This window comes from Agrilus planipennis, unplaced genomic scaffold, assembly GCF_000699045.2.
Source record: "Agrilus planipennis isolate EAB-ADULT unplaced genomic scaffold, Apla_2.0 scaffold106, whole genome shotgun sequence".
Taxonomy (NCBI): domain Eukaryota; kingdom Metazoa; phylum Arthropoda; class Insecta; order Coleoptera; family Buprestidae; genus Agrilus; species Agrilus planipennis.
Genome location: NW_020438893.1, coordinates 394,876 through 418,522, shown reverse-complemented (window position 1 = coordinate 418,522; position 23,647 = coordinate 394,876). Strand labels below are relative to the sequence as shown.

General features: G+C 35.7%; 1 protein-coding gene and 1 long non-coding RNA gene across 2 annotated transcripts in view; one reads left to right on the top strand and one right to left on the bottom strand.

Moving 5' to 3' along the window:
• LOC108736879 (epithelial discoidin domain-containing receptor 1) overlaps positions 1 to 23,647 on the bottom strand; it is a 406,840-nt gene that overhangs the window by 292,808 nt on the left and 90,385 nt on the right. The window contains exons 3-4 of the mRNA XM_018469473.1: positions 21,605 to 21,654; positions 2,483 to 2,771 (exon numbers count right to left, since the gene is read on the bottom strand). The gene's annotated coding sequence lies outside the window, so the exon portion shown is untranslated. The remainder of the gene's footprint in view (positions 1 to 2,482; positions 2,772 to 21,604; positions 21,655 to 23,647) is intronic.
• On the top strand, positions 1,574 to 2,031 carry LOC108736886. Its single transcript, XR_001937784.2, has 2 exons — positions 1,574 to 1,744; positions 1,806 to 2,031. It is a non-coding gene; the product is annotated as an uncharacterized LOC108736886 (long non-coding RNA).

Below are 23,647 nucleotides of genomic sequence, written 5' to 3'. Positions count from 1 at the left end.
CTGTTAAGACAGCAGGTAAAAGTTGGTCTGTGTTCTGTCGGAGCTGCCTGCGATGCGCTGATGAGATCCAAAAAGATCGAAATCGCTATCCGCGTCTGGCAGTTTCGACAGAATACAGACCACTTCGAATTATTTTATTCGATTATGGTAACGTGCCTATCACGTTGAGGTTGGCTACGCCAGGATTCGTTTCAGCAAGTAGATATTCATATATTTAAATGGACCTTGTTGGAGCACACGTAATCCTAAAATGTAGCACTGTACTACAGATGGCGTTTACCGCGCCATTTGTGGTATTTTCGAAAAGTTAATACTATGAACCGACCAAAAACTCTTCCAAAGAAAAACATCGCATTCGGAAATATTACCGAAAGTTGTTTTAATTAGTTCAATTTCACTTGAAAAGGGAGATAGTGCCTAGATAAAAAAAATTATAACGAGACAAGAAAACCTTCCTCTTTAAAATAATAATTGAATATTAAGCAGTGTTAAAGGGTTTAGCACACCATAAGTAACATATTGATCCTCTAACAAGTTATCGCATAGGTATTATTCTTCTATAAATTATTAACCCAGCTTAATTACAAAAAACAAATTTGGGACAAGAAAAACACCCACTGGAAAATATTAATTCAATGTTTTGCAAAACTAAGTGCTTTAGCACATCGTTAATAACCCTTAGAGCTGCAGACAACTACCGTTAAGAGTATACATGAAAGAGTATTAAATAAAAATTTTGTTAATGGTTAAACTCCTCTGAATAAACCCACAACAGACCCTGTGTAAACGTACCAACAAAGAAATCATTTTTTAACCGCTTTGATGTGTAGTTCACCGAACCAAAAAAAAAATGGTGTATTTGCTGACACCATTCACAGGAAGGAAACGGGGTAAAATTCAAATATTTATCCAAGAAGCAAAGGGTTGAGGTTCACTTAATAAGCCCGTAATTAAATACGTTTAGCTGTTATTGCAGACTACCTTGTGGCGCATTGGATAAAATATTAAATATATATCAAGAACAGTATCAGATACAAATGTATGGCATAACAAAATACATAATAATATTACATAAGAATTAAGATTCAATTTCTTAATTCCTTTAAGAACAAGTTATTAAGACGGTGGTGTAGATAAAGTTCATAAGTATTTATTTTCAAATGGTTTCAATTGTAAAATTGATTAGTTATGAATCCATACTCTTGGCAGTACGTTCCAAACGTAGTTTTAGCATATATTGCCTAAAACTAAACAGTTACACAGTCTAGAATGGTTTATGGTGTTTTGAGCATCAATTAAGGATTTTGTTTTATCAAATGTAAGTGCTGAATTTCTTTTTAATTAATTTAACATATCCAATATTTCTTGCAAAATCAGTGTTAGTTTTGCTACTTGAAGAAACTTGGTAGCGTTTTCTTTTTGAGCAATTTTACTTCCTGTCTAATTTAATAGCAGAATCCAAAATTGGTTTTCAAATATGTGCATTAAATAATAATATAAATTTATCTGACGCCATTATTCTTACGTCAAAAACTCTATGAATTTTGATTTTCTTTTACTGAAGCAATTTTCTCCTATGGAACTGTCACTAAAATGTCAAAATTTGTACAACTTATTGCTTAAATTTTAAACCTTTCTACTGATTTATTATATTAATTGATAAAACTATAATCTGAGAGTAAATTTTCTGGCACAAAAATCCAGTAAAATGTATGATCTTGATGTGGACAAAGTTTCTAATGTAGTATGTAACTTACAACTATTTACTTTACATAATTCACGTATTAACTGAATTATTCTTGCAGGTTAATGTTTTTGGTGCAGTACTTTTGGCAACGTCAGCAATTTTAATAATCGCTTCCTTTATCCTTAAAGACGACTTAATAGACAAGAGCAAAAAGAAAAATTCGTAGTTGCCTGTAACCTTAATTTGGAACTATAAGAACCACAATAGATTAAGATAAATTCTATAGAAACCGATTGTGTGCAATAAGACAAGGAAAATGTAGCAATAAAAATTTTAGATTAAAAGGAATTATCAATTAAGTACTTCTTGAAAGTAATGAATAGTAACGTTAAATTATTCAACTTAAGGTAAAAAGGAAATTGAAACCAGAAACAATTAATTTCATATTTTCTACACAAATAAAAGGTCTATCTAATTATAACAACATGTTTATGCTGTATTATTATTTGAATTCATCCAGTTTTATCATATATTATTCTTTGACTCTTGTATGAAAGAATAAGAGAAAGGTTCATGACTCGTACGACCCTTTTACCTTTAATAAGTACTGTAATTTAATTTTCAGTTACCATTTTTGTACCAATAATTTTTTAAGCACCACAAATGCTAAACAATGCAACATAATATGAAACATTATTTCATATACCTAATAATGTACTTTTTCTATTTCTATGCATTTACCTACGCCAACAATCCGCTAGCTTACGATAATATTTTTACAGTTTTATTTCTTACCTTATCGTTGACCAATCAATTTGAAGATTAATTACGAATCGATTAAACAAGCACTACTACACTCGCGTACGCGAACAGGTTCACGCGTGCACATTTTTACAGTTTTACGGTAATAACAACTATCGCGTCGGTTTTGCAACTGTACCACACTCGTCAAACTTTTACACTACGAATAATAACAGTCGTCCTTATTTGTCCTCTAGCAATGCCGTCTTCGCAGATATAAAAAAACATCATTCGGCTTGAGACGCTTTTGCTCGCATTGTTTACTCGTTAGATTACGTCATTTCTGTAAAAAGAAAGATAAAAAGACGTTAGTGACATTAAAAAGAAACGAATTTGTTTGCCTAGAGAAAATAAATTGTTCTATTTGCACAAGAAGTAAAATTATGATTATTAGGATACGTGTACAACAATTTAAGTTAAATTATCTGAAATCAGAATTATGTATGCATGTATGTACAATTAATACTTTGAATAAAAGTAGATGTTAATAAGGGAACAATACGTACATCTAACAATAATTAAGCCACAAAAAGCAAAGATTAGTAGGGAATGATCTCGTACGTATAACTGAACTGATATCAAATTGTTGCCTTTTGTTAAATTGTTTTAATTAATCAAATACATAACATATTCGCTTATTGATGCTTACCTTTATTGTTTGATTGTAAGATTTTTGGTGGGGTAATAAGTAAACTGGGAAAAAGGAAAGCTACTACTCAGTAATTTGATTGAGAATTAAGAAAATCAAATAGGAAACAACTCCAAGAAATTCCGTTCTTTAGACTCAAAAGGACATCAGTTCGCGCAGTGGCCGCGCAAGCCTTTATCAATTTGCCATTCCATATACTTTTTGTGAACTGTTATCTAATCTCGGTGGCTGTGGTGGAATTGAAGATACATTGGTTAAAAAGTAGTCAATTCAGAACATATTCATAAGTATATCGACCGAAGTGTTCTAAATGATGTTTGGTACCGCCTATAAAGTGTGAAATTTCTCAGAGTTTAGTCAGGGTGTGGATTTATTGGTCTACCATCGGTCACCAAACATCAGTTTAGAATAAAGAAGAATGTTTCTAGCGTTGTCTTCAGCTGGAATGTTCTCGAATGAATAAAATTGTCTTTGGGTAGAATGTTCCAAAATGTGAACTTGACTGGAAAAATTGGAGGGAGTGGATTTACTAGTCTACCATCAGTCACGCAATACCAGTTTAGAATAAGAGAGAATGTACCAGAATGATCTTGAATGTTTCTAGCGTTGCCCTTAGCTTGAATGTTCTCGAATAAATAATATTGTCTTCGAGTAGAACGTTCCAGAATATGAACTGGACTAGAAAAATTGAGAAGGTTCTGAAATATTGGAGAACTGTTATGTGTTTGGAACCTCCGATTATACTGCTCCATACTACTTTAGTTTGATGTGTATGGATTTGCAGCTCGACTATACGCCATCAAACAACCATTTAGAATAACAAGGATGTAGGTATCTGCTACAATATTCCTGGAAGTTTCCAGGGTAGTCCATAGTTACAACTTTCTCGGATGTCTAGAATCTAGAGTAAACCTGAGTATGGAATGCTGAAGATCCATTACGTTTATTTAAGTAATGAAGCTGAGTTTGACATTAATTTAGGGTATTTTGATACATTTTGACCAAAACGTTCTAGACCAGTTTAAAGTCTCCTGTAATCTCCGAGAATTCTCCAGTCTGCTGTGAGTTGGTGTTTGCGAATTGCTCACTAAACACCCTTTGAGAATAAGTAAAAATGTAAACCCAACGAAGGTAAGTAGTAATAATAACTGTAGCAAAATAAGCACGCGTGCCTGTTTTATTGTTGTTTCATTTTCCCATCGTCAGCGCTTTGTGGTGTCCTTTATGTCGTTTGGAAATGGACAGTAGACGTAGGCACTTACTTTTGTACCAACATATGTAGTGGTGTAGATGGGCAATAAGGCCGAAGGCAATGCGGTCACTCACGATATACGTATAGATATAAGAGAAGAAAAAATAATGACGATAGTGTGTTTCTCATCTTTTATTATTTCGTACAACAAAAGCGGACCGTTTTGTATGCACGAATCGAGTCGGCCGTCGTTGTTGTTGCAAGCTCTTCGTGTAGTGTTGAATGCTGCAAAGCAACCAAGAGTCACGCACAAAAGATCTCGCGAACATAAAGGATTTTAACGGTCTCGTGACGGAATAAGCACAAAAAATTAACCACTGCTGGGGTCACGTACAATCCACCAACGTACAACGTCGAATAACCGACCCGTTTCTGCTTTACAGAATATTAAACCATCCGCTAATATTCTCTCCGGGTGGCTGACGTTGTTATTATTTAAGTGATGTAGTTTTACACGATTTTCTGTAGAATTATTTCTGCACAAATCTACTTTTTATAACTAAACATACCTAAGGTCATACTGAAGCACGTGCCCGTTCCTATTAATTAGATAATGGTTCCTAATACATTACCGTTTGTATCTTCAGAAAGCTCTACTCTGCGGACCCTTGATCAATTGTTATACGTGGATTACCGACGTCTTCCTTTAGGGGTAGATACACATACGTAATTGGACGTTAACCTAACCTAACCTTAACTAATCATAGTCGTAGTGGCGACAAGACTGAAACAATTGCGTTTGTATATTTTCCTTTTACAAACGTCAACTGAAAATGTAATGTTACTGCTGTGTGCTTATAGTTGTGTGCTCGCCACAAAATACGGAACGAAGTGTACTACGTTCTGCGTCCCATTGGGTTGTTTTATTGCCTAAAAATTCATTAAAAACGTGATCTCGCATCGAAATATCCACCGCTAAAAGGCATGCAGTGGCGGTTGGAACATAAAGCGTCAATAAGGGTTATTTGTGAAATGTAATCAAAATAAAATAACCAAGCTCCATAAACATACATATATACGTCGAGCTTAAAACGTGAAACGCGGAAAGCACGGGGGTACATGTAGCACGAGTTGCCCAAAATGTCAATATATAAATTAAAAAGTACTCATTAAAAATAAAAACGAAACGAAAGTAGGAAACCCTGGAGAACAAACGAGATTGTAGGATTAGTAGAAGAGAGGCGGGAATACAAACACGGGATACACGAAGAAGGGCAAAAATGATATGAGGCGATAAAGTGGGAAAAAATTGGGAAGTGTAGAATAGCTAAGGAACAGTGAATTGATAGGATGTGTAAAGTAGTAGAAGAAAAGTTTGAAGTAGGTAAAACGGATGAGGCTTATATATATAATTAAAAGGAATTTTCGAGAAATAGGGTACAGTAGTAATAATATAAGAAACGAGGTAGAGGTCATTCTGATGGAAAATGAGGAAAAGGCGGACAGGTGGAAGGAATAGTTAGAGAACCTATGCGCAGAGCCTGTGTGAAGATGGGTGAGCCAGATTATCCCATAGTAAGAGAAGTTTTCGATGTAGCATTAAAAAACTTACAGAATAACAAGGCACCAGGTATAGATGAGATACAAGCGGAAATTTAGTTAGTCACATTTACGAGACCGATAAAGTCCCGGAGGATTATAAACGGAACGTGGCAGTAGCCATACTAAAAAGAGAGGCGTGGATAGGTGCGACACATTTACAACAATTACCTTAACATCCCATGCATCAAAAATCTTAACTAGAATTGTACGGAACAGGATTGGAGAAAGAGCGGAAGAACTATTAGGGGAAGATCAGTTTGGGTTCAGAAGAAATAGAGGAACGCGGAGGTTAGAAGCGTTCGAAATTTGATCATGCGGGTGAATGATGAGGATACCGTGGATAGAGACGGTTAGAAATGAAGAGGTATTAGAAAGAATAGGAGAACAGAGGACTCTATGGAAGTCAGTAAAGAATAGGCGAGATAGGTTGGTAGGACACCTCCTCAGGCATGAAGGTCTAGTCAGAGATATATTAGAGATTAGAGACCTAGATTAGATTACTGTTCGCAAATAGTTTGTGGCGAAAGAACTTTTATTGTTTTTTTTTATGTAAATATTTTGTACATATATTTTTCCTAATTTTATTTCTGTCATAATGCATAATATTTCTTCAATGTAGAGTACGACTTCTTATCTTTTGCATGCCTTTGTTTCCATTCTATTTCTATTCTATTGTCCCTAATCACCTTTACCTAGAAATCTAACTGCAACCGTTTCTGCATGCACCTTGTACTAATAGCTGGCTTTTCCTTTAATTACCTTACCTAAAATTCTATACTGTTCAACCTCTTCAATTCTTCGTATTTCTGTAAGCTCGTGTCTTCAACCCCTATTGCCAGTCTTTGTCTATCTTGAGTATTCTATCTCTTTTTACTAACATTTTCCTACTATAAATACTCCTAACATCCCTATCAGAAAGGAATTCATCTGTGTCTCTACATTCAACCGTCTCGTTAGTAAGTCTCTTTTCCTGTTATAAATTATTATTATCATTGCTATTGTTGTTGTCTTTGTTATTGTTATTATTATTGTTGTTGTTATTTCTTTGTGTGTTTCGGCTGTTCTGTTTTATTTTTACCATCTGTTTGTTTTGTTGTTTAATTTGTTGTTGGCATAAAATTTTGGTTAATTGTTTAAATAGTGTTTTTCTTTAATTATTTTTATTAATAATTACACTAAAGACACTAAAAGTTAATGATGCAGGATGTTCTAGTTTTAGGGAAATACGAAGATTAACTCAGTCTTAGAACTGACGACGTTATGATGATGATGATTCTTTAAAAATGTTCTATTATCTTTGGCTTGCAAGGACAACCATTTGAAAAGCTCTAAAAAAGTTGTTTGTACCATAATAAAATCGATACTATATTACATGTATATATTCTCAACGGAATAGATTATCTTGTTTTGATGAACTTCAACCTTGCTTAAAAATTGATTCCATTCGGTTGTTATGTATGCATGTTCAAGTACGAACAAGGATTGTCGCGTTCTCCGCACTTTGAGTTACTACAGCAGGGGTGCTGACCATATCCACCGGTTGATGTATGGCCCCTATTCCAAGGTTCCATGCTAGGAGGCTAGACGTTAATCAAAATTGGTTTGATTGAATACTAACTCACCCCGTTAAAGGGGAAACTGAGGCCGTGCTGTTTAAATTAACGTACGCTATCGCTTAATTTCCGGTAATAAATCAACGAATCGAACCAATGGCGGTGTATGGAACTATGTACTCGGTCTATGTGCCCTTTCAAGCACCAGGAACATGCAATAGACATAGGTAATGTGCATACACTATAGAAGCACCTACTTATACTTAACTGTCTCTTTAAATTCTGTAAAGCTGTAATTATGTATAAGTAAATAATAAACAGTTATTAGTTACAGTAATTAATTAATTTAAGATATCTTGCGTTCATGTAGACTTCTACGTCCTTACGAAATTAAGGATTCCTTAATCAAATTGTACTCACAATCAGTCATAAAAGACTAAGACTAAAACTTAAAGATTAAGTAAAGAGATAGAAAAATCAATTCTTATTCTTTTCACAGTATAAAAACTACCCCTTTATTACTATTCTTCTTTTTCGTTCAATTTATTAGTGTTTTAACTTACCATTGTCATTTCTTTTACACAATGTGCCTAGCATAAACAATGAAATAAATAACTGGCGAACCATTTTCTTCAAATTATTGTACAAATTGAATTGCTGTTAAAAAGTAGTTGCTGCTACAAGTTGGTGCTACCGACAACAAGGTAATTTATAAATACACCACCCACGTGTACAATGGATTACTTTTATTAATCGTTTGGCACATACGGTAGCTTGTATTTTCCATTAAACTTAAATATCTGTTAATTCTCCGACGTCCATAGGCGTTATCTCATGGTATTTGTATTACCTAACAGCTCGAGCGAAATATGAAACTGTTGGTCACGGTACTGCATTTTAAGTCTACAGTATCAGTTGATACTTAGCCTATCCACTGATTAGGGTGTACTCCGATTGCAGCCACAACACATTTTGGTCCCATTATTAATGATGGTATATATATATCACTGTATACAGTGCCTTTAGCAAGTTTTAAATAATTTTAAGACTTGACATTTCTAATTGTTTACTGCAATTTTGAAAGTTGATTCTACAACCTCCTCATTAGCTAGGTTAAATGTACCTCAATGAGTTTTTTAAATTTGCGTTTATTAAATGGATATATGTTAGAAGAAAGCTCTGCTGGATTCCAGAGTGCACAGAGCCATCTGGTGCAACCTCATTCAATAACCTATTAGAAAATTCATTTGATCTGCACACAAAACAGTTGGTACATTGCAATTGTTATTTAGCCTATAAACGAATAAAGCATAGGCTGCTGCAATAGTGCTACGCCTTTTAGTAAAGGTAGAGACAGTAGTGGCGCTTAAACATGCGATTATTCAACGTCAACGCCTACGAAAATGTCACCGTATCATGAACATACATTGATGTCACGCTATAATGTGTATCTTGTACAGCCCCATACATCACTTCACGCAATATTGCACTTCGTGGAGCCGATATTTTCAATAAAATTGTGGTGCTTTTGATAGGAGACGTAAACAATTTTCTATCAACTTAGGAAAGTGAGAAATTCATCTTTTTAAAGTTTATGTACAACAGCTCTCCTGTCAGTCAAAACATTGAGGTAATATTTTAGAAGTCTATTCGGAAAGAAAAGTTGTTTTAATATCCAATTATTATACTACCTACTTTTAAAGTATTGACAAAACAGTATTGTATGAAAAAAAATACAAGTAAAAGAAAAATTCTGGAATGAAGGGAAGAAAAAGTAAGGAAAGGTCGAATGTATAGACAGGAGACGAAAAATTAGGAGAAGTGGCTGATTTTAGATATCTAGGAAGTCAGATAAGTCAGAACGGAAGGAGTAGAAGGGATATAAAGCAGAAGATAGTGAAGGGTCGTGTCGCCTTTAATAAAAAGAAGTCACTTCTATGCTTGCAGACGATTACTTTAGAAATTCGAAGAAGACTGTTAAAGGGGTAAGTTTGGAGAGCGGCGCTGTACGGGTGTAAAACATGGACGGGGTGCGGCGGAAAAGAAAAAGTTAGAAGCGTTCGAAATGTGGTGTTACAGGCGAATGATGAGGATACTGTGGATAGAGAAGGTTAGAAATGAAGAGGTATTAGAAGGAATAGGAGAAGAGAGGACTGAAGGTAGACCTTAGAGACACATTAGAGACAGAAACGGAAGTTAGAAGGGGTAGAGGTAGACCTAGATTAGATTACTGTTCGCAAATAGTTAAGGATGTGGGATGTTCTAGTTTTAGGGAAATGCGAAGATTAGCTCAGGATAGGAAAGAGTGGAGGTGCGTGTCCAACCAGTCTGACGACCTTATGATGATGATGAATAAAGTATTACAATTGCATAGCAGTAACTTCCAACCTCAACCCTTGTAGTATATCATGAACACTCCAATAAACAAACTATCTCCAATCTTTTATTAGCTTATGAAACATATAGTAGAACTGCCCATTTGTTGTATTTATAAATAGTAAAAAGGTCTTCCAACTTTTACTATGAATACATTTTCGTTTTCAATACGGTTTGAATAGAAAGCGAGATTATACAAAAGGGCATTTAGAGCGGAGAATGTCATCTGTTTCATTTCCTTTGGAACAATGGTCCATTTTATTCCTGCCCATCGGTAGTTTTTCTGATAAACAAGCAGATATTTCAGAGCAAACGTATCTTCAAAAGAGTGTCCTGTGAAAACTGCAAGACTTTAAATTTAAAACCATCTTTAAACGTCAGCATTCAACTACTCCAACATTGGAGTCTGCGAGAGAGTCCTAGTCGTAGATTATTCGGATAAAGAGAGTAGCAATCTTCGATATGGAAGTCCATACGTTATACATCCAGATGAAAACGGTTCGTTTCAAGCGCTCAGTTGCTATTAAAAGAAATAAGTAAACGATGGTTCGTACTTCAACACTGTACTGACGCTTCGTATACAATTTGATCAATATGACAGACAGGTAGAGTGCTTTGATCAAGCAATTGTGGAGTAAGTCTTCTTCATTTGCTCACAACGAGGTCATTATGCGTTGCCTAGAACCGTAATGAAAGGCGACGTATGTTTGAGCATTTATATCTCCTTAACACATCTGAGGAGATGCTCGTTAGTCTTCGCTAGTAAGTGTGGTTTACAAAAATTCTCTATCGCTCAATGCGCATGTTCAACATAATTGAATTACGTGCATGCACGTTTTGCTTCCTGGAATATATTTTTCTTTTGGAAAGGCCTGTGCGAGTCCGTTTTCAAACCGCAAAGTTACCACAAGAACGAGTTGCTTTATGTTAACATGAGTACGTGTACAGTAAAACTGAATCTAGATCTTCTTCAAGTGTTTTTAATATTCGACGTTCAATATTTGCTCATTTTAATTGACCTTAACTGGCTGAGTTTATCTCCATTTATAGGCACTGCGTTCTAGAACAAGATTTTACCATCAGTACATCTGTGTATGTTATTTTAAATAGAACGGCATTGACTAGAGGTACAGGTTTATTTTTGAATGAAAGATGCATGTTATGCTTTATCTTCGGGCAATTTATTGGTAAAACTCAATAGCCCATGCAGTTGTAGGAAGGTCTCTTTAAGGGCATGCTTAATTCTTTAAGCAATTTCGACTAGGTTATGTTAAGTTATCAGGACAGAGAAAAGGGCAGATATACAGGCATAACATATTGACATATGTCTAAATTTCAATATACCTATCTAGATTTAGAAAATTACTACTATAATGATCTTAAGGCCCTATAGTATTGGAATTCATTTCCTTGGGTTATGGTAATAAACCTTCTGGCTGGATCGTCCTTCCAATGTTTTGACGTCAACAAAATTGGCAAACATTATCGGACTGAGGCTGAATTCCAGGACTACAGCTAGGAATGTGATTCCAACGGTATTAGGTGCACACTATTTAATACAAAATTCAATTGGAAAGGCAACTGAAAGATGTAAAAGGTACATAGGTAGCTGTTTTATGTAGCAAATGCACAAACATTTTCGGAGAAATGAAAGTTGAATAATAGTATAGCTTTGTGACACAGAAAGGTCTGGTAATCTTTGTAGCCATTTGATTGTGTGTATGGGTAGGTACTACTGCCAAGAAGCCTATTAAAAATTCTTTATATTATTATAGCATCCATTTGCATTTGCCTTGTTAACACCGAACAATAAATTCGATTGCGCTGCTGAAGGAGTAGCTCCCGAATACTCGGTCGTATTCACACGGCTGCTAAAGGAAAACAGGTGTGAGCTACTGAAAGCTGTTTCTCTTGAATTATATTATTATTATTATTATTATTATTGTACTGTTAACGTCCTATCGTCGGTCGTAGAAGAGGCCAATCTAAAACACAATGCATGTATAAGCACTTTTATCCTCGCCCTTGGTCCTTTCTCAAAGGGGCAAACACCAGTTTCACTTATTGAATAATCCACTGACACAAACAACACACATACACTGCCAGGCCTAAGTAAATACATACGTTGGACGTCTTCCAAAAGCATCGCTGATGGATTATTTGTACAGATGGAGAGTATTTTGAAACCGTAGGTTACGTGCATTCTGATCTAGGATGGTCGTCCCATGGGATTTCCTGTGCAACCTGCTGCCCCACGGCCGCCCTGCGATCCCAAAAGGGTTTTCAACCAATATTTGTTCGACCAATTAGCTCCACACAATTCTTACATCTATTTATATCCATCTATACGTATACGTTGGTAGGTATATAGATTGATTTTTTTCTTCGTTGGATGGTTATGACATGAGTGCCGTCTTCGGCAATTATTGTTCCACTCTTATGGCCCTTTCAATTGTGTTTACGTTTTTGATTAAATAAAAGGACTTAAGAGCGGTAGGCATAAGTGGTTATAGTAATACAAGTATGCAGCAGACGGATCGTCATCTAAACGATCATACGTTATCTGTGTTAAAGCCTCCCGATACCTTCCTTTCACAGATCCTTCGTAAATTTTTTTATTGAATATTAAACGTTCAAATTAATGAGAAAAACTTGTTGGCGCTGTCATGCCATCGTCGGGATTTGAACCTGGGCCCCTTAGTTTTATGTACCGGTACTCTATCGCTAAGCTACGAGAGGTGACAGCATGACGAGCGACAATACGTCTACTTATGATGTCACAAGTATCGTCGAAACCAAGTCTACATAATTATTAATATATTTGCACGAAAATGTTTTTGAAGAGGTTAATATTCAGTAATGAACACTATTGTTGTTATTACATCACCTCATGTAGCTTAATAGTAAATTACTTTAGCTAGGGTTCGATTCCCGGCGGGGACATGATAGTAGCAACAATTTTCCCTCATTTATTTGTAGCAGTTTTACTTTAACGTTTAATATTGAATGTTAGCATATATTTAACATTTATTTTTATTATTGCCAGTTATATATCCAGCTGCTATTAGTTATAAGGAACCCTTTTGTATGTACTTGCATTAATATATAGGATATTAATTTTAAAATGGTCGATAATGTAAGTTCTAAGGCTTAACGCACCTGTTAACGAATCAGAAAAGTTACTGTAGTTTACAGTTAATTTATCTTACCCGAAACACGTCAAACTCACCTGTTACTGTAATAATCCCAATCCCAACACTTGTCTGTTTGTTTAGTAAATTACGACTTATTGTACACTTCTCGTTCTGTACACAGAAATATATGCTCAAGAAATTCATCATGTCACCGATTTCTATGTCGACTACACAACACAGTTAATCTACGTATAGGCTTGTTTTTCTTTAATTATAACGCGCCGTTGTCTAGACTCCTGAACACAATGGTTTGAGATATACATAAACTTATTAATGTTCATTATCCTTAAAGGATGGAGCTGGTTGTGCGAACTTAATGAAGTTTTAAAGATTTATATGACAGGTAATAATGAGTAATTATAAGGTGAAGCAGATGAAGTTCTCAAAATTATTGTCCAGTAGCCAAACCCAGTTAATATTGTAATTACAGTTCTAAAAATTAACGCATAATGATCTATATTTATGTTTTCTGTACTTGTCCCCGTTCAAGAATCACACTACGTACTAGAAGAGAGTATTGAACATGATATGGAAAAGGAAAGCGATATTAAATTAATTAGATCAAATACACTTTGCTAATTAATTAGTTAGACATATATTTTCAAGAAATTGAGTTACCCTTAAAAATTGTAATAAAAAGAAGTTTGAACCATTGGACCATCCGCCATTCCCTTCGGATTTGGCTCCGTCTGACCTCTGTATCTTTCTCTACTTCAACAAGAGATTTAAATATTATCATTGCACCATCAATAATGTGGTAAAGGCAGATATGAATACTTAAATCCTATTGAAACACCAAAATTCATGAATGATGGAATACAATAGCTTGTCATACGTTATTAGAAGCTTTATTTTAGTGTACGAAAGGACTACATTGAAAAATAAATTGTATATTTTGTTGCTCATTTCTTGAATTTTGTTGACTTCTTTCAGTATCCCATGCAGTCCAGAATTTATCGTAAATTTACCTATTACAACTACTATTTCCACCTAAGGTCATAATTTTAGTAACTCAAAATCACCCTCTATAAATAGCAACCTTCTTAATTCAAAATTTAGGCATATAAATTAGGAGATAGTAATTTCTTTGTAAATTATCGTTAGGAAATTCACTTATTAAGGAAAATTTACCGTAATACCCCTATTAAAGCAGCATTTATTACTCCCAATATTCATATCGTTCGAAGTCCATTCGGCGTGGAACACAACATGCAAATTTATTACCCTCGAATATTAGCGAGCATTAATTAAGATCAATTTGTTTCGGGACCGAATTGCGTCCCGTGCGAGCGTTCGAAAATAATGCCGGCAATTAACATAACTGATGACAAACCGAAGGCGCAAAGGGCCGGAAACGGCGCCCAGAATAAACCTCGGCGAAAAGAAACCAACAAAAAAACCAACACCGCGAAACACCGTCAACAGCGACGCCTGTCATAATCATATTTTGAACAGATACAAATGTGCGTATGAACGACGGCTTTTAATCCGGTGGCCAATGAACAAAACTAAAACAAACGCTGCAAGCCATTCATCACTGACGACTTTGGATGACTCTACAAGATCGCAACTCACTTGTTTTTCGTTTCAAAGTAACGTTCTGCCGTAACTGCTTCAAATTCTTAAGGTATTTGTATACTCATTAACTATTTAGTCTGTAACTTGGCACAAGGTACGAACGGTACATACAAATATAAATAAAGTAAACCAAAGGTTCTCAATATGATCAAAGTAATATACATATAACGGCAATTAGACTGAAGAAGTGAATTTACTTGTATAATGGTGAAAAACTAACTATAAGTCCTCATATCAACAAAATACTTGACAAAAAAATGTAATAGTTATATACTTATTATCATCATAAGATCGTCAGTCCCAAGACTGGTTCACTCTTTCCTATCCTGAGCTAATCTTCGTATTTCCCTAAAGATAGAACATCCCACATCCTTACAGTAATCTAATCTACGTCTACTTCTACTCCTTCTTATTTCTGTTCCTGCTTCTAATGTGTCTCTGAATAGACCTTCATGCCTGAGAAGGTGTCCTGCCAACCTATCTCGCCTAGTTCTTATTGACTTCCATAGAGTCCTCTGTTCTCCTATCCTTTCTAATGCCTTTTCATATCTAATCTTCTCTATCAGCGGTCCAGTCTCTCAGAATCCTTCAGAGTTTTTCGGCGTCTCTGAGAGCGTCTCTCACAGTCTCTCAGTTATTGCCTAGGTGCTTTTATGGATCTCTCACAGTCTCTGTATGAGAGACTCGAACGATAAAATTGTTAATTCAGAGATATGAGTCTCTCATAGAGAGACTGAATGAATAAAAGTGGAAAATTGAGAGACTCGAGTCTCTCCTAAAAATACTGGGATCTCTGAAACATGTTGAACTTCGAAAATTTTAACCATGTCTATCGAGACACCACATCGAGTTTCCCGTTCAGAGGCTGGATACGAAATGAGGATGTCGCTCTATGAGCGACTCGAGTCTCTCGTTCAGAGACGCTAAACAATTTTTTTGACAGTCTCTCTCAGCGACACTAGAGAGACTCGATGAGAGACGGAGACTCGAGTCTCGCTTTTAAAGACTCTGAGAGACTGAACATTTTTATCTCGGGACGTTCCTGAGAACTTATGAGATGGACATTGAGATCCACATCTTGGTAGTTTCGATTTTGTGATCAAGAACTAAAAGCGGTAGTCCCCCTCAATACTTTCTGCGCTCCTTCGATGATAGAATGTTATGTAAGCATGGTGCCGTCCAATAAATATTAAGTGTTCTGTTACAGTTATTTAGACAACGTGTCCGTGCATCTAATAATGCGTCGTTGAATGAGAATACCGTCATCTGCGAGCGACACGGTGACAATGAACTAACGGGCTAAAGCATTACGAGGGAACTTTTGGTTCGTAATGTTCGCCTCTTAAGTTAATTGGACGTGAGTCGTCCTGCAACATGAGCATTATTGATCCCCGGACGATTCACCGTCTCAGCATCTGACAAAAAGGTACAAAAGAAAAAGACGAACAACAACCATCGTCGGTTACCGATATTAGTTGCAGCCGGAGTCCGTGTTCTTGCAATCTGATAACTGATTTTTACCATCCGCCCACGAAGATTAAGAACATACTGTAAAATTTCTTAGATATTGCGTTTACGCGTTCAGAAAACTTTCGACTGTCAAAAGGTGAAAGAGCCTGTCTGTCTATATCAAACCGGATAAATACAAAAGATCCTCGAAGTCGTTCAAACAAGTATGCAGCAGACGGATCGTCATCTAAACGATCATACGTTATCTGTGTTAAAGCCTCCCGATACCTTCCTTTCACAGATCCTTCGTAAATTTTTTTATTGAATATTAAACGTTCAAATTAATGAGAAAAACTTGTTGGCGCTGTCATGCCATCGTCGGGATTTGAACCTGGGCCCCTTAGTTTTATGTACCGGTACTCTATCGCTAAGCTACGAGAGGTGACAGCATGACGAGCGACAATACGTCTACTTATGATGTCACAAGTATCGTCGAAACCAAGTCTACATAATTATTAATATATTTGCACGAAAATGTTTTTGAAGAGGTTAATATTCAGTAATGAACACTATTGTTGTTATTACATCACCTCATGTAGCTTAATAGTAAATTACTTTAGCTAGGGTTCGATTCCCGGCGGGGACATGATAGTAGCAACAATTTTCCCTCATTTATTTGTAGCAGTTTTACTTTAACGTTTAATATTGAATGTTAGCATATATTTAACATTTATTTTTATTATTGCCAGTTATATATCCAGCTGCTATTAGTTATAAGGAACCCTTTTGTATGTACTTGCATTAATATATAGGATATTAATTTTAAAATGGTCGATAATGTAAGTTCTAAGGCTTAACGCACCTGTTAACGAATCAGAAAAGTTACTGTAGTTTACAGTTAATTTATCTTACCCGAAACACGTCAAACTCACCTGTTACTGTAATAATCCCAATCCCAACACTTGTCTGTTTGTTTAGTAAATTACGACTTATTGTACACTTCTCGTTCTGTACACAGAAATATATGCTCAAGAAATTCATCATGTCACCGATTTCTATGTCGACTACACAACACAGTTAATCTACGTATAGGCTTGTTTTTCTTTAATTATAACGCGCCGTTGTCTAGACTCCTGAACACAATGGTTTGAGATATACATAAACTTATTAATGTTCATTATCCTTAAAGGATGGAGCTGGTTGTGCGAACTTAATGAAGTTTTAAAGATTTATATGACAGGTAATAATGAGTAATTATAAGGTGAAGCAGATGAAGTTCTCAAAATTATTGTCCAGTAGCCAAACCCAGTTAATATTGTAATTACAGTTCTAAAAATTAACGCATAATGATCTATATTTATGTTTTCTGTACTTGTCCCCGTTCAAGAATCACACTACGTACTAGAAGAGAGTATTGAACATGATATGGAAAAGGAAAGCGATATTAAATTAATTAGATCAAATACACTTTGCTAATTAATTAGTTAGACATATATTTTCAAGAAATTGAGTTACCCTTAAAAATTGTAATAAAAAGAAGTTTGAACCATTGGACCATCCGCCATTCCCTTCGGATTTGGCTCCGTCTGACCTCTGTATCTTTCTCTACTTCAACAAGAGATTTAAATATTATCATTGCACCATCAATAATGTGGTAAAGGCAGATATGAATACTTAAATCCTATTGAAACACCAAAATTCATGAATGATGGAATACAATAGCTTGTCATACGTTATTAGAAGCTTTATTTTAGTGTACGAAAGGACTACATTGAAAAATAAATTGTATATTTTGTTGCTCATTTCTTGAATTTTGTTGACTTCTTTCAGTATCCCATGCAGTCCAGAATTTATCGTAAATTTACCTATTACAACTACTATTTCCACCTAAGGTCATAATTTTAGTAACTCAAAATCACCCTCTATAAATAGCAACCTTCTTAATTCAAAATTTAGGCATATAAATTAGGAGATAGTAATTTCTTTGTAAATTATCGTTAGGAAATTCACTTATTAAGGAAAATTTACCGTAATACCCCTATTAAAGCAGCATTTATTACTCCCAATATTCATATCGTTCGAAGTCCATTCGGCGTGGAACACAACATGCAAATTTATTACCCTCGAATATTAGCGAGCATTAATTAAGATCAATTTGTTTCGGGACCGAATTGCGTCCCGTGCGAGCGTTCGAAAATAATGCCGGCAATTAACATAACTGATGACAAACCGAAGGCGCAAAGGGCCGGAAACGGCGCCCAGAATAAACCTCGGCGAAAAGAAACCAACAAAAAAACCAACACCGCGAAACACCGTCAACAGCGACGCCTGTCATAATCATATTTTGAACAGATACAAATGTGCGTATGAACGACGGCTTTTAATCCGGTGGCCAATGAACAAAACTAAAACAAACGCTGCAAGCCATTCATCACTGACGACTTTGGATGACTCTACAAGATCGCAACTCACTTGTTTTTCGTTTCAAAGTAACGTTCTGCCGTAACTGCTTCAAATTCTTAAGGTATTTGTATACTCATTAACTATTTAGTCTGTAACTTGGCACAAGGTACGAACGGTACATACAAATATAAATAAAGTAAACCAAAGGTTCTCAATATGATCAAAGTAATATACATATAACGGCAATTAGACTGAAGAAGTGAATTTACTTGTATAATGGTGAAAAACTAACTATAAGTCCTCATATCAACAAAATACTTGACAAAAAAATGTAATAGTTATATACTTATTATCATCATAAGATCGTCAGTCCCAAGACTGGTTCACTCTTTCCTATCCTGAGCTAATCTTCGTATTTCCCTAAAGATAGAACATCCCACATCCTTACAGTAATCTAATCTACGTCTACTTCTACTCCTTCTTATTTCTGTTCCTGCTTCTAATGTGTCTCTGAATAGACCTTCATGCCTGAGAAGGTGTCCTGCCAACCTATCTCGCCTAGTTCTTATTGACTTCCATAGAGTCCTCTGTTCTCCTATCCTTTCTAATGCCTTTTCATATCTAATCTTCTCTATCAGCGGTCCAGTCTCTCAGAATCCTTCAGAGTTTTTCGGCGTCTCTGAGAGCGTCTCTCACAGTCTCTCAGTTATTGCCTAGGTGCTTTTATGGATCTCTCACAGTCTCTGTATGAGAGACTCGAACGATAAAATTGTTAATTCAGAGATATGAGTCTCTCATAGAGAGACTGAATGAATAAAAGTGGAAAATTGAGAGACTCGAGTCTCTCCTAAAAATACTGGGATCTCTGAAACATGTTGAACTTCGAAAATTTTAACCATGTCTATCGAGACACCACATCGAGTTTCCCGTTCAGAGGCTGGATACGAAATGAGGATGTCGCTCTATGAGCGACTCGAGTCTCTCGTTCAGAGACGCTAAACAATTTTTTTGACAGTCTCTCTCAGCGACACTAGAGAGACTCGATGAGAGACGGAGACTCGAGTCTCGCTTTTAAAGACTCTGAGAGACTGAACATTTTTATCTCGGGACGTTCCTGAGAACTTATGAGATGGACATTGAGATCCACATCTTGGTAGTTTCGATTTTGTGATCAAGAACTAAAAGCGGTAGTCCCCCTCAATACTTTCTGCGCTCCTTCGATGATAGAATGTTATGTAAGCATGGTGCCGTCCAATAAATATTAAGTGTTCTGTTACAGTTATTTAGACAACGTGTCCGTGCATCTAATAATGCGTCGTTGAATGAGAATACCGTCATCTGCGAGCGACACGGTGACAATGAACTAACGGGCTAAAGCATTACGAGGGAACTTTTGGTTCGTAATGTTCGCCTCTTAAGTTAATTGGACGTGAGTCGTCCTGCAACATGAGCATTATTGATCCCCGGACGATTCACCGTCTCAGCATCTGACAAAAAGGTACAAAAGAAAAAGACGAACAACAACCATCGTCGGTTACCGATATTAGTTGCAGCCGGAGTCCGTGTTCTTGCAATCTGATAACTGATTTTTACCATCCGCCCACGAAGATTAAGAACATACTGTAAAATTTCTTAGATATTGCGTTTACGCGTTCAGAAAACTTTCGACTGTCAAAAGGTGAAAGAGCCTGTCTGTCTATATCAAACCGGATAAATACAAAAGATCCTCGAAGTCGTTCAAATAACCTCAATTACGTATCAGTGGCGTGCGACCGTTGATATAATTGCTCCTTTCTTTCCCGCACTCGAGTCAACGCCACGAGGTGCTCGAGTGGACGACGATTTGACAGGATTGCTCTCATCGTTTAATTTTCTACTATAGTAGAGTTCTTTTCCCATCTAACAAAAGGTAATAATAATCGTGGCTGAGCCGTTTCGATGCCGTGCCGGGCCGATTGCAATTTTCAAAGGGAACAGTCAGCTGCGTGTGACACCTCCACAATAGACGGACAAGTTTTCACGTTTGTAATGTTCACCTATTAAAGTAATTGGACGTGACGCGTTTCGCAACATGAGCATTATTGATCCAAGACAGCTTTTCAAAAGAAGGAATCAGGAGATGACCGAACAACCGTGACATTCGACACAGAAAAAGAGATTATAACCGGTACCATTTTTTGCAGGTTATTAGACGCCTCTGTTGTCGAACGATTGAAAAGAACCAGTGAGTAAATTGATCCCATATTGGATGTAATTGAATGAAAACATTGCCCGGATTGATCGTCACCTTATTTTGTATAGATCAAGATCTAATAATAGATAAGTTTAAAACGCTAGGAATATTTAATTTAATAAATTTTTGTTTTTATTCCAACCCGCTTTGTCCACAGGTTTCTGCGTTTTATATCTATTATAAACTGTGCATTCTTCTACGTATGTGTCTTATATTTCAAATCTCTTTTGGCATATCATACATAAATGTTACCTAACTATTTAATTAAGCTACTTGCTCCATCTTGGAGTTTAATAGTTGAAAGCTGTTACCTACCTGCTGTACTATAAACGAGATTGTTATTCCTGAAGGATTGTTGTTGATTGAACTTTAGAGTAGCATGTGCTCAATGTTATTTACGCATCGTGTAGGTATATTAGTTTATCTGCCACTTGATTACAACCCACGTTCGTATTAACAAACCAAAGTGGATGCAACCGAACCGAACCTGACCTAACCTATCGTAATCATCAGCTACACGAACTTAACTAAACGAAGTACGGAATCTATCCATTACGAGTTAATTGCTACTTCAAAGTCAGTAGGATGGATGCGCCCCCACGTTTACCATCCTTTTCCTGCCCCATCGTCTCTAGCCCGTTTTTCCAATCCTCTTATATTTATGTTGTACTAGTGCCTACTACGTTTTAGTTAAAAGGTCTACAAGTTGTGTAGGGAACATCCTCTCTGTTTGACTCACTGCGAAAGTTTAATTGACCGATTGTTTCTGATGTGTTACCAACTGTTAGCAGCTTTCAGATCGCATGATTTCCCTGAGGTACAATAGGAGCGAATGGAAATACGCCATGTTTTCGACCAAGAAACTTTATCATTTAAATGAAACTCACCTGTCTACCCTGTCTCGTACATGCGTCAAAGGTTTATCTGCCCTCAGGATCTGCAAAATAAAAATATTCTTCGTAAAGTATCATTTATTAAACACTCAGTTAACGTAAGAACAAAATAATAATGAATATTAAGTTTAGTTAATAGTCGCGCAGTATAGCGGATCAGTAGGTATAGGTAAAGTTAAGAAACGGCCGCTCTGGCCACTACTTGGATGGGTGACCAACTCTAGTTGGTATCGTGAAGCGAGATTATTATATCCTTAAAAATGATAATATCTGGCCGAATACGTTTGACTTTAGCGTAGCACCATAACAATAAATCGAAAGACTTATATATATAACATTTATAGAATTATTGTCATTGGTCGATTTGAACTTCAACTATTTCTTTAACAGTGTACATAGAAAGTCTCAGTTTTGTGGTCGCATTATAATGCGTGCAATGCATCTCACACGGAGAAAATTAAAGTATGACAACGCAAAAATTATAATTTTCGACTGTAAATGAGTGAATTTGCCGTAGAAACAGTAGAATTTATTAGGTAACTTGTAATAATCTCAATTTTGGCATGTTTTTTCAAAAATTATTTGAAGTTTTTTAATTATTACAATTAAATTTGTCAACTAAAATACCTAGTAAATTTATTTCTGCTGGGATTCTATTTTTACTACAAATTCGAGTCCAAATTGTAATTTTTATCATTTTCACTTACAAAACAACGGGATAGTGGGATAAATTGTAATGATCGCTTTAATATTTAAGTAAGTTTTCCTTTTTCATTTTCTCCGTGCAGCCGCTTGCGAAAAGATCGGGGCGCATCAATAACTTCGATGTTATTCGCTTGACTGAAATTGTTTACTCTTTTAATATTGGTATACTTATGATACATTTAAGCGCCGTCGTGAGTGACGGACTCGTAATTTCGCCAAAAGTAACTGCCATGTAGTAGATGTATATAGAAAGCATTACTTATTATGTACAGGTACCTACCTACGTTTAAAATATTACCAACATTGGAAGCGGCTCGCTTTAGTTCAATGAGCTGGAAAGGCACTTATAATGTGATTGATAATGTGAGCTTCTTGATGCCGATTTCGTTCAGGTGTAAAAAAATTATATGCGTATACTACAGTTGTGTAAACTCTGTACTTTTTTTGGTTTTTGATATTGTTTTTGACTTGTATAGTTAACAATAGTTAAAATGCCTTGTACATCGTCATTTAGTTATAATAAAATCATCAGAATAAAAAAGCTTAATTAACAATTAAAAAACAGGAATTACAATAGCATAATCGCCTAATATTCTTTTAGGATTTGTTAACGGACGTTTGAAGAATATTTAAGCACTTTGACAACAATAAAATTTTTGGTTTTTGATATTGTTTTGCAGGGATGAAAATGACTTTACGGTTATTCTAACTTGAAATGGGTTATACAGTAAAATCTGCTTATAATGACGTCGAAGGGAAATGACAAACACGTCATACTAAGCGGGCGTCATACAAAGCATAATCTAAGAAAGTAAACAATTTTCGATTTTGGTGAGTTATTTAGTTTAATACCGAGAAAAACTACAAATTGTATATGTTTATTAACAGAAAAAGAAAAAGAACGATGAATTGGGTCAGAAAAATGAGCGAAAATGTTATTCTTAATCATTTGGGTCGCTATAGCCGGATANACAAACTTAAATTATTGCAATATCGTCACTACTTATACCAGTAAATTATTACGATTACGTTCTCGCTTTAGCGGCAATTAACGTAAGAGTTGTGATTTTTGTGTCCGATGACTTTAAAGCATCATGTACCGATTTTAATTAAATTTACAGGTATTGATACAAAAGTAACTGATTGTGAGCAGTTACTTATAATCAATAAAACTGCAATAAGTATTGAATAGTACCTATGTGCTTTTAAAATATCTTAATTACTCTGTTCTAATACCTACAATAGTTTTAGATGACTGTTCTTCTTTAGATGACACTATTGCTTATATAAATACTAGCGACCCGCCCCAGCTCCGTGCAGCCGCTTGCGAAA